At 43.1% G+C, this 9,840-nt stretch overlaps 1 protein-coding gene and 1 pseudogene across 2 annotated transcripts in view; one reads left to right on the top strand and one right to left on the bottom strand.

The window, feature by feature from the left end:
* The window catches only part of Lca5 (lebercilin LCA5), a 49,333-nt gene extending 44,743 nt beyond the window's left edge, over window positions 1-4,590 (bottom strand). The window contains exon 1 of one of the 2 annotated variants that reach the window (XM_028756231.1): window positions 4,504-4,590. The gene's annotated coding sequence lies outside the window, so the exon portion shown is untranslated. Of the gene's footprint in view, window positions 1-4,377 lie in introns of both variants that reach the window. The other variant, XM_028756230.1, reaches the window with a different exon arrangement.
* A 2,531-nt stretch (window positions 4,591-7,121) lies between these two features.
* Window positions 7,122-7,254, top strand: LOC114611511 (annotated as a pseudogene).
* The last annotated feature ends 2,586 nt before the right edge of the window (window positions 7,255-9,840 follow it).

Here is a 9,840-nt window from a genome sequence, read left to right as displayed (position 1 = left end):
GAGAGAGAGAGAGAGAGAGAGAGAGAGAGAGAGAGAGAGAGAGAGAGAGAAAGGGTGTGGATTTGGACAAAATGGAAAGAGGAGAGACTGGAGGAGGGATTGAAGGAGGAAGACACATAATCAGAATATACTGTATGAAAAAAATCTATTTTCAATTTTTTTAAAAGATGTGTAGCTTAACAGAACCCTAAAGATTTGTGTTCCATGTGTTGGTTTCCAACTCATTTAAAGCAGTCACTGTGACCAAGAATGAATGTGTTTTATCTGTTTCTCCTGTCATTGAAGAGTGGGGTGGAATGGTTTAATATATTCATTACATGAAAAAAATAGCTAGCTAAGAGATACACATATACATACACATATACATACACATGCCTTGCTAATTCAATCTCTAAGAACAGTTACTTTCCTAAAACTGGCCAAGAACACTCCTATAGCCAGGAAACTATCAATCCCACAACATTTCATTTTTTATCTAAAAGTAAATTTCTTTAAACAAGAATCTCCAATAATACAGGTTAGACAAGAAACAATATACCAAATAACATATTTCTGTGCTGGGATGTCTCCTTCAGATGCAGATTCTCATGGATCCTATGGTGAACTGCGGTCTGTAGAAACCCCCGTGTAAGAGCAGTATCACAGGATCATCTGGCTCACCGGAGTCCATGAACCAACTGTTGGAAAACTAACGCATTTTTGGTTCCCTAACAAACCCTGGGCTGGGTTTCTGTGTAGACAACATTGCTCCCTGGTTACCTCTACCTCAGGCAGGCAACAGGACAAGAAAAGTAAAAGAAACAAAGCAAAAACTTGGAAATAAGGAGCTTTGTCTCCTCCAAAAAGAAAATAAGTATAGAGGGATGAGGTGGAGATAAAGGCCACGGCGCCGCTCCCAAGCTGTAACTGGTTTACACAGACTGATTTATGCAGAACATGAAAAGATTAAACTCCATGATCTCCTCACTCCGTGTACATGCTTCTGCATTTTTCCAGAAACATTATTTTATTCGTACAAGAGATCTTTTCTTCTTTAAAAATCAAACTATATGTGTTTAAAATAAAACTTTAAAATACTAAAACCTTTTAAACTATATTGGATGTTTAAAGTATGATCAGTTAGACCACAGCAAACGCTAGACTTCATATCTCCGACATAATCAGCTTTTTTTTAAGTAGCATTTTAAATAGTCAGCTAAATCAAAGCATAACTGTCCTGTGTGTTTAGTAGACTGACACTTGTTCAACGTCCACCAAATGTCAGGCTTTGCATATCCGATAAGTTAGAAATAAAAAAAAAAATGAGTGAAAACATGCTGATTCCCCCACATGAACAAGTTTGGAGCCAAGACAGAAACACAATACAATACAGTTGCTGGAGGTAACAGGAAGTAGAGGTGGTGAAATGGGACCCAAGGTTGGTGCCAGGAGGAAGCTGGGAGGTTTCCAGAGAGACAATGCTCCGTTTCTGTTTTCATATTTCTGTATTACCAGAGGTTAAGCACAGCAGTATGAGGGGAAAAGGTGTTTAGGATAGACAGTGGCTAATGCGGTTTAGCAAGGACTAGGCACAGTGGTCACACCTTTAACTCCAGAACCCAGTGTGTAATTTGGTCCCTGTACCAAGTCAGCTACAGCCTAAGAACAACAGCAGCAGCAACAAAATGGCATACGTTCACATTGCAAATAGTTCCTAAGAATAAGCACGTGAAACGTAGATCGTCAGACCTGAGCTACACAGCAAGCTGAGTATGCATGTGGGAATTCCATGTTTACTGCTGTACCACTCACAATAACCGTGATATGGACCAGCCTGGATGTTCACCAGCTGATGACGATATAAAGAAAACAAGGTAGATGTGTGCAATGCAACTGTACCACCTGTAAATACTCCATTGCAGGAACATGAATGAAACCAAAGGTGGCTGGGGTTATTTAAGTAAGCCAGGCCCAGAAAGACAAATACCCCATGTGTTCTCCTGTGTGGAATATAGGCATCAACTTATATATGATGAGAATGGAGGAACAGGTCTAAAGGAAATAAGGAAGACAACACGGTCATGAAATTCACTTTCTCTTTATAGTAATCAACAACTTTTACACACGGAGAACATGAGCTTTTGAAATTTTAATACATACATACACTTTAACGATCTTTTCTATATTGGTTATGTGTTGAAACAGTATTTTCAATTATCCAGTTACCATATATTAAAATTAACTTTACCTGCTTATATTTTTGTATGCTTGTTGAAGAATATGTACTTTACATTATATAAATATGGGACAGTCTGGTTTGAAATGAGTACACTGGCTGAGAGCATCAGTAAGTAATGAGTAAGGCTGGATGGGGGAAGCCACAACCACGCAGCTTGCTTACAGAAACAAAGGATCTTTAGGAAGGTTAAAGCTCTTAGACATGACCTTTACAACGGTCCTCCTTAACCCAAGAACCGGAGGTCTGAGCTACAGTAGCATAGCTGGGGATATGAAGCTTCAAAGCGATGCTGGAGATACTGAACAAGTCAAATAGGCCAGACCTGGTGATGGACTAAATGTGGACGGAGTATGAGGAGAACCTGGATGAATTTTGACTTATAAAACTGGATGCAAATGGTATCATCCGGGTGCTTGGGGTTTACCGGACATACTGCGTCTAGGGTACCTGTGGGCAGGTTAATCCAATCGGAAGTACCTACAATTACCTACACAGAAGTCGGAGAGATGCAAATTTGGGGGTGTGCTAATAAGTTACAGATAGTAGAAGCAAACAGGAAGGATGGAGTTGGCCAAGAGAACTATGGGATAAAAAAAAAAATGGAAGACTGAGTTGTGGGCAGAGAAGGGGGTGTCCCCACAACTTGACAATAGGAAGGACTGCTTGAGTTTTTTTCCCAGCAAGTCTTACAGAAGTAGTTCTGTGATGTTAAAGAGATACAGCTTTGGAAATATTTCCTTTCCAAAGGCATCAACTGCTTTTGACTTCTGGATGACAGTTTATTAGTTTAAAGAACTAAAGCAAACTCGTCTTTCCTGCCATACATTTTAATAAACATACTAACCAATATGCAACCAAACACAGGGTGAAATAGTGTAAATTCTAAAATAAAATTGGAGTGTAGAAAAAGACTAGAAAGAATAGATTAATAAGCATGAGAAAAATGAGACCTCCATTTACCTTTAACCTTGATGCCTGTAGCTCTCCCACCACAACCGTCATCATTTAAATGACTTTTTAAATTCACTTATTTATGTTTGATTATTTGTTTGTTTGTTTATTAGTTATGTGGGTGTTTTGCTGAATGTATGTCTGTGTACCATGTATATAGTTCCTGGTGCTCAGAAGGGCCAGAAGACAGCATAGGATTCCCTGGAACTGGAGTTACAGACAGTTGTGAGCTGCCATGTGGATGCCGGCAATCAAACCTAGGACCTCTGGGAGAGTAGTAAGTATTCTTAACTATTGAATCATCTCCCAAGCCCTAAGTTATGACTGTTGATCCCAAAGACATTTAACTAATCCTGAATGCAAGGTTGGGTATAACATGTATGTAGTCAATCATACTCTGCTTGAGTGAAGAGCTAAGACCCTCAAACTTCGGGATGGAGATGTGCAGACATGAGCTGGTCTATGACAGGAAACACACACACAGACACAAAATCAGTCCTAAAAGAAAATCTACTTTCATAAAACCTTCCTCCACAGCCCCAACCCCACTTACCAAATATCTCCATAAAATTAAACTTCACACTGTGTCTGCTATTCACTACACTCCTCCTCTGGAGGAAAAAATACTGCCACTTGTTACCAACCAAAGATGCCATTACTTTTCAAGTCCATGAAGTGAATAATAATTTACATTCAGGTGAACTGGACCAGTCTCTCACACTGGAAAACACTGTTCCCTTGTTCAGCTAGCGCGAAACAAAAGGCATCTGTATTCACCCCCAACTCAGTTATGCCAGCAGGAAGGTTTTGCTAACTACCTTTATTCGCTCCATTCCATCCCTCAATGATGTATAAGAGTAATCCACAGCCTGGACCAAAGTGCCTCTCCCCTTTAACGACAGTGTAACAATAATATCCTAGACTATTCCAGAGTCTCTGAAAGGCTCCGCGCGCCCTCCTTCCTCATCCCGATCTCCACCAGCCTCCAGAGGTTTCTTTCCGGTAATTTCGCTCTTCTCTAGATCCGTCTGCACGTGCTTTCCTCCTGCTTTAGGGGACTAACAAAACCCAACCTCTCAACTTTCTCTCGCGCCTCTCCAAAGCCGCATCAGCTGTCCAGCCCCGCCCAGCCCCGCCCAGCCCCGCCCCATCACGTCCATCCCCCGGCCGCAGACCTCCTCTCTTTTCGGCTGCGGCCCGCCCCTCACCCTCCAAGCTGGCACCTTCTGCCTAGATCATCGGCCGATCCCCGAGTCCGGCCGACAGCTACGGTCCGAGACCTAGAGTACCCGGATGCTGTAGACTGCGGCTGCGGGGAATTTGAACTCACTCACTGTAGGGACCACGGCTGCGGTCGGCGGCTCGGCGGCTTCGGCTCCCGGGCAACGGAGCGGAGGCCCAGCTTGCACCGCGGGAGGACCGGCCTCTGCCTTCCCGATTTCCCATTGGTTACTGACTCCATACGGCTATTGCTATTGGTTACATTGGCATCGGAAGGCGGGATGGCGAGGCGAGAGGCATCAGCCATTGGTCGGCCGCTGAGCGGGGACCGCGACCCGCGAGGACAGTTGCTGCGCGGAGCCCAGCAGCCCAGGAGCGACCGAAAGAATGCCAACACTTCTCGTAGAGGGACGCCGGCTCCGGAAAGGGTCTGTGAAACTGGCCGCTGGACAAAATCCTTTGAACTGCCCCGATTTCTTTCTGAATATTTTGAGTTTCGTTATAAAGAAATCATAATATACTTTTCTGGTTCCGCTGAAATTATCTGTAGGAGGATGTGGACTTAAACTTTAATGATGCTCCTGCCTGGGGTCTGGGCTTCCTTGAGATAACGCATCTTGAATATGGCTTGCGCGTGATTTTTAAGTTCTGAAGGGAATTTGGGGCTAAAGGAAAATGGGAACACGTTTGTGGAAAATTATGTTTTTAGAGGAAATATTCTGAAGTGAATGCTAGTGGGCTACGGGAAGCTGGATGGCTAATATTTCTTTTAAAATTGACAGTGCATATTAAGCAGCATTAATTGCAATAGGCAAAGAAGCTATAAAGAAAATCTTTTCCACTGGGGCTTTGAAGCTCTCTGCCCCTCATCTAGATCAGTTAATAAGACTACTCAGTTCCTGATTGAATCTTGCTAGTGTCTCTCTGGTTTCAGTCTTCAACTGCAGATCGAATTCTTTAACGCAAATATATTCTAATCTGTTGCCCATTAAAGATCATCACTCCCATTTCTCGCCTCACTTTATTTTTTCCCTTCAAGTAACAGAATAACCTACCTAAATATTGTAAATATAATTTTCTATGTATTTTCCTATGGTACACAGTTTGTCATAGGAGGTAGCAGTTGTCCTTTAGTGAAAATAACATGAGGACTCCCTCAGACTGTCATGAAATCCTTCATATCCCACAGTTCAGTCCCATACTTCTCTGTCAAAATAGCTCACTGTTGTTACTCACAGAGTTAACAGAAAGTAGTTTAACAATCAATAAAGAAGAACACTGCCATCTCCCTAGACAGCTACCCCCCCAACCCCCTCCTGAGAAGAACTGTTGCACTCAGAGATAGCTAACAACTATGACAACCTAGCATTCAGAATGTTTTAGGCTGTATGATCCCATTCTGTTTCAACCCACAACTTAGATATTGTTATCTGTCATTTATACTCCAGAAAATAGATTCAGGGAATAGTAAGTGATGAGGTCAGGATAGACCCACATGGCTATTAAATTCCAAATCTAGCATCTTTAGAATGTTTCTCTAACAGGGTAATAGCATTACTGGCAAGTCAAAAAAAAAGTATCTAAAAATTTAGAAATCTCCCAAACAAAAATACCTAATTGGGTATAACATTTTCAGTGTCCTTATTACAGCGCACATATTATTATATCAGAGATAATGATTGCTTTATCTAACCTTGAAAAAAAGACCAAAATAATTTATAACACGCCCCCCACCCCAAACCAGTTTTACCAAATTGATATTCTAAAGGCTTCTCCAAAGTGTGTGATGATAATTTCACCTTTCTATATGACATGGCTTTCATCTGTCATTTTGTTAGGATGTCAGTTTTCTTTTTTTTGGTTTTTTCGAGACAGGGTTTCTCTGTGTGTAGCCCTGGCTGTCCTGGAACTCACTCTGTAGGCCAGGCTAGCCTCAAACTCTCGAACTCAGAGATCCACCTGCCTCTGTCTCCCAAGTGCTGGGATTAAAGGCATGCGCCACCACCGCCCAGCGGATGTCAGTTTTCTGATTATATCATTTCACTTCTGTGCACTACATAGGATACAGTTTTTCAGGAAAAAGAAGAAATGAAGCTACCAAACCACATTTTAGTATTTTTTGCTAATTGAAACTAACTGCATTAATTATTAGACTGCTGTTTCTAAAGATTATATATTTGGGGATGAAGCCTGCTCACCATTGGGTACTCTGGGGTTGTATTTTTAGGAGTTCTTGTTATTGCAGTGACTTCAGACTCCCATTGGCCAATGAATGGCCATTTTGTTTTCTGCAGGACTTTGCCATGTTTGATGCTCTGTGGCAATGAATGACACAAAGAAAATTTAAGTATTTCTTCAAATGGTTTTCTAATAGAATCATTCCAGTTTTTTCTAATGAGGTAACTACTATTGCAGCGTCAGGAGGATTTTTGTTAGAACCTTCAGACCATTCACTAGCCAGAGGAATATGTAGCCTTCCTGCCGTCAGACAATACAGAGATACACATACATGCACACACACGCATATAATCTTATATAATCTTATAACAGTAGATCATCCTCAGCAAAATTTCATAAGATATCATTCTTTTACAAAGTTACGTATGACAGATACCTATAATCTAAAATTTGTGAGCCTCAGACAGGAATAGCTCGACTTCCAGCCTTGGCTATATACATAGCAAGATGTTCTCTTAAACAAAGAACAACAAAAAGAGCAAAACCAAACCAACGCCCCTGGCATTGGGCAAAGAGGTGCCTCGTTGATGTTCTTCTGTCAGTCAGAGGCAGTTGGCAGTCCTTTGTTCACCCTAGCCTGACGCCTGGCTTGGTGGCCAAAGCCATTTTATGCCTAGGACACACAAAAAAATCAAATCCAGGCAGCACAGCACAGGAGGAGGAAAACAGGCCTGCATTATGCCATGCCATAAGGTGAGGGCAGGGGAAAGATGCCCACAGGCCTGCCCTCCACTCCACAGCATAGGTAGGCCATAAACACACAAAGCCCTGCCTACCACCAAGCTGCGTATCGAGAGAGGAAGACAGAAAGAGACCTGCAATTGCTATGCCATCCACAGACCTGCCATCCTGTGAACAGCACAGACAGGCCATAGACATCCACTTGCCAACCTGCCGTGCAGGGAGACGGAGGATGTAACCAGGGTCCTGCTAGCCGCATGGCCAGCCGGCAGTGAGAACAGCCACAGTGTGCAAGTCTGTGGTGGTCAGATGGGAGAGGAAGAGAAGTGGAGCAACTTGAGCATTATGAAGAGAGGGAGAACTGGAGACTTCAGAGTGGAGAGGAGTAGCGTATTTTGAATGGCCAGTGGCACCACCTGGGGCCATGGTGAGGTCCCAGCCTGGGCTGCTGCTGAACACTGTCTGAGTCCATGGCTACACAGTGGCAGGGGTCAGTGTAGATGTCCATGGTTCATATTACCACTAGAGAATATGGGCAAGTCCCCAGTGGGGGCAGCCTATGGGGGTGATGTGGACTTCAGGGGGTGTCTAGAACTGGTCCCATCTCTCATCACTGGCTCCAGTGTATTGGCCAGAGCTGGCTCCACCTCTCACCAATGGCAGCACTCAAGAGCAAGCCATGCGCCTTGCTCAGGCATCATAATGGAGCTGGCCCTGGTGGCAGGGGTGTGGGTGAGCCATACCCTGTGTGTGGGAGAGCTGACTCTGGTAGTTGGGAAAGCAGGGCTGCTCCCTCACCCCTCTGCACTGCCACCAGAGGGAACAGCTGACCCCAAGAGCAGGCCCTAACCTCACCTGGGAAGCACAGTAGGATACCCTTGTGTGAGAGGCTGCAAATGAACCAGCCTCCAGGGTGAAGCGAGGGAGGGCTTGGCCCCACCATTCGTCTGCCATGAGGTGTCGTGGGGTTGGATGTGATGCCCTCCTCACCCCTTGCTACCCGTGACAGGAGAGTTGACCCTAGGATCATGAAAGTGGGTAAGATGGCCTTGTCTGTCACCAGCTGCAGCACTTAGGAAAGTTGGCCTCACATCTCATCATGGAAGCTGTAGCAGGCCACAGAGTGTCCCACAGTATATCCCTCTGTCCACACATCTTCACTGGCATGTGTTCATTGCAAAGGCTAGCTCTCCTGAGTGCTGCCACCCGGGAGAGGTGGGCACAGCTTAAAGCGCTGCAGCCAGAGATGTTTTTCTATGCTTTTGTGTGTGTGTGTGTGTGTGTGTGTGTATGTGTGTGTGTGTGTTTATTTTGGGGAGAAAGTTGCAAGAGTGAAGGGTGGATATGAGGGGATGGGATACTGAGCGGGACTGAGGCACAAGATGTGAAAGTTTACCCAAGTATGTGATAAGTATTGAAGTTTAACAATTTAAAAATGGGACTTCATGTTGTTCATACTGCTTTAAATGTATTACTTGATTTGTTTGTTTCTTAAGTAAATAGGTTGTTAGCATATAACATTAATAAAGAGCATCTATATTTGGTATTTTTAAAAAAAACTGAATGACTTAAGAAAAAATGAACTAAAGATAAGCCTTAAGGAAACTGAAGACCTAGAAGGCAGGGCTGCTCTTGCAAAAACACACAGTCCAATCTGACTATCCCTGCTCATCTTTGATGGCTCAGTGGTTAAGAGCACTGACTGCTCTTCCAGAGGTCCTGAGTTCAATTCCTGCCAGCCACATGGTGGCTCACAACCATCTGTAATGAGATCTGATGCCCTCTTCTGGTGTGTCTGAAGACAGCTATGATGTACTCACATATATAAAATAAATAAGAAAAAAGTTAGCATAGTACTCCTAGCTGTTGATTATTACACTATATGAAAGATGAATTGTTGAATACTTGATGAAGTTTTTGAGTGATTTACTGTGTCCGTTGAAAAAGAAACTGAACCACTTATATATTCGCTAGTAACTTTCTTTAAAATTGTAAGGTAAATTATTCACCAGACCAATCTGGTGGATTTCTTTTTCTTTTTAAATTTAAGAAAAGTACATAATTATAAGTTCTCCAGTCTGAGAAAAACAGATAATTCAACTAAATGTCTCCGTCCTTTGATACATCTTAATTCAGAGCAGCCATACCTTAAGTATTCACTAGGCTCACAGCAGTCGTAGGTACCTCACGGTCAGCACATATTTACACTGTTTACACATAGGTGTAACATGGGTGGTGGGAAGCTGGCTGCTGGGGAAAACAAACAGACAAACAAAACCCTGATGCTGAACTAGAAGCCTGCATCCTTAATTCCAAATCTGACTTTGCCTCTTACTAGCTGTGGCAGTGTTTGGTTCCTTCCTTCCTTCCTTCCTTCCTTCCTTCCTTCCTTCCTTCCTTCCTTTCCTTCCTTCTTTCTCCTTTCTTTTGTTCTTTCTTTCTTCCTTTCTTTCTTTCTTTCCTTCTTTCTCCTTCCTTTCTTTCTTTCTCCTTTCTTTCTTTCTCCTTAATTTCTTTCTTTCTTTCTCAGT

This window comes from Grammomys surdaster, unplaced genomic scaffold (assembly GCF_004785775.1).
Source record: "Grammomys surdaster isolate TR1022 unplaced genomic scaffold, NIH_TR_1.0 126113, whole genome shotgun sequence".
Lineage (NCBI taxonomy): Eukaryota > Metazoa > Chordata > Mammalia > Rodentia > Muridae > Grammomys > Grammomys surdaster.
This window is presented reverse-complemented; position numbering and strand designations above follow the sequence as displayed.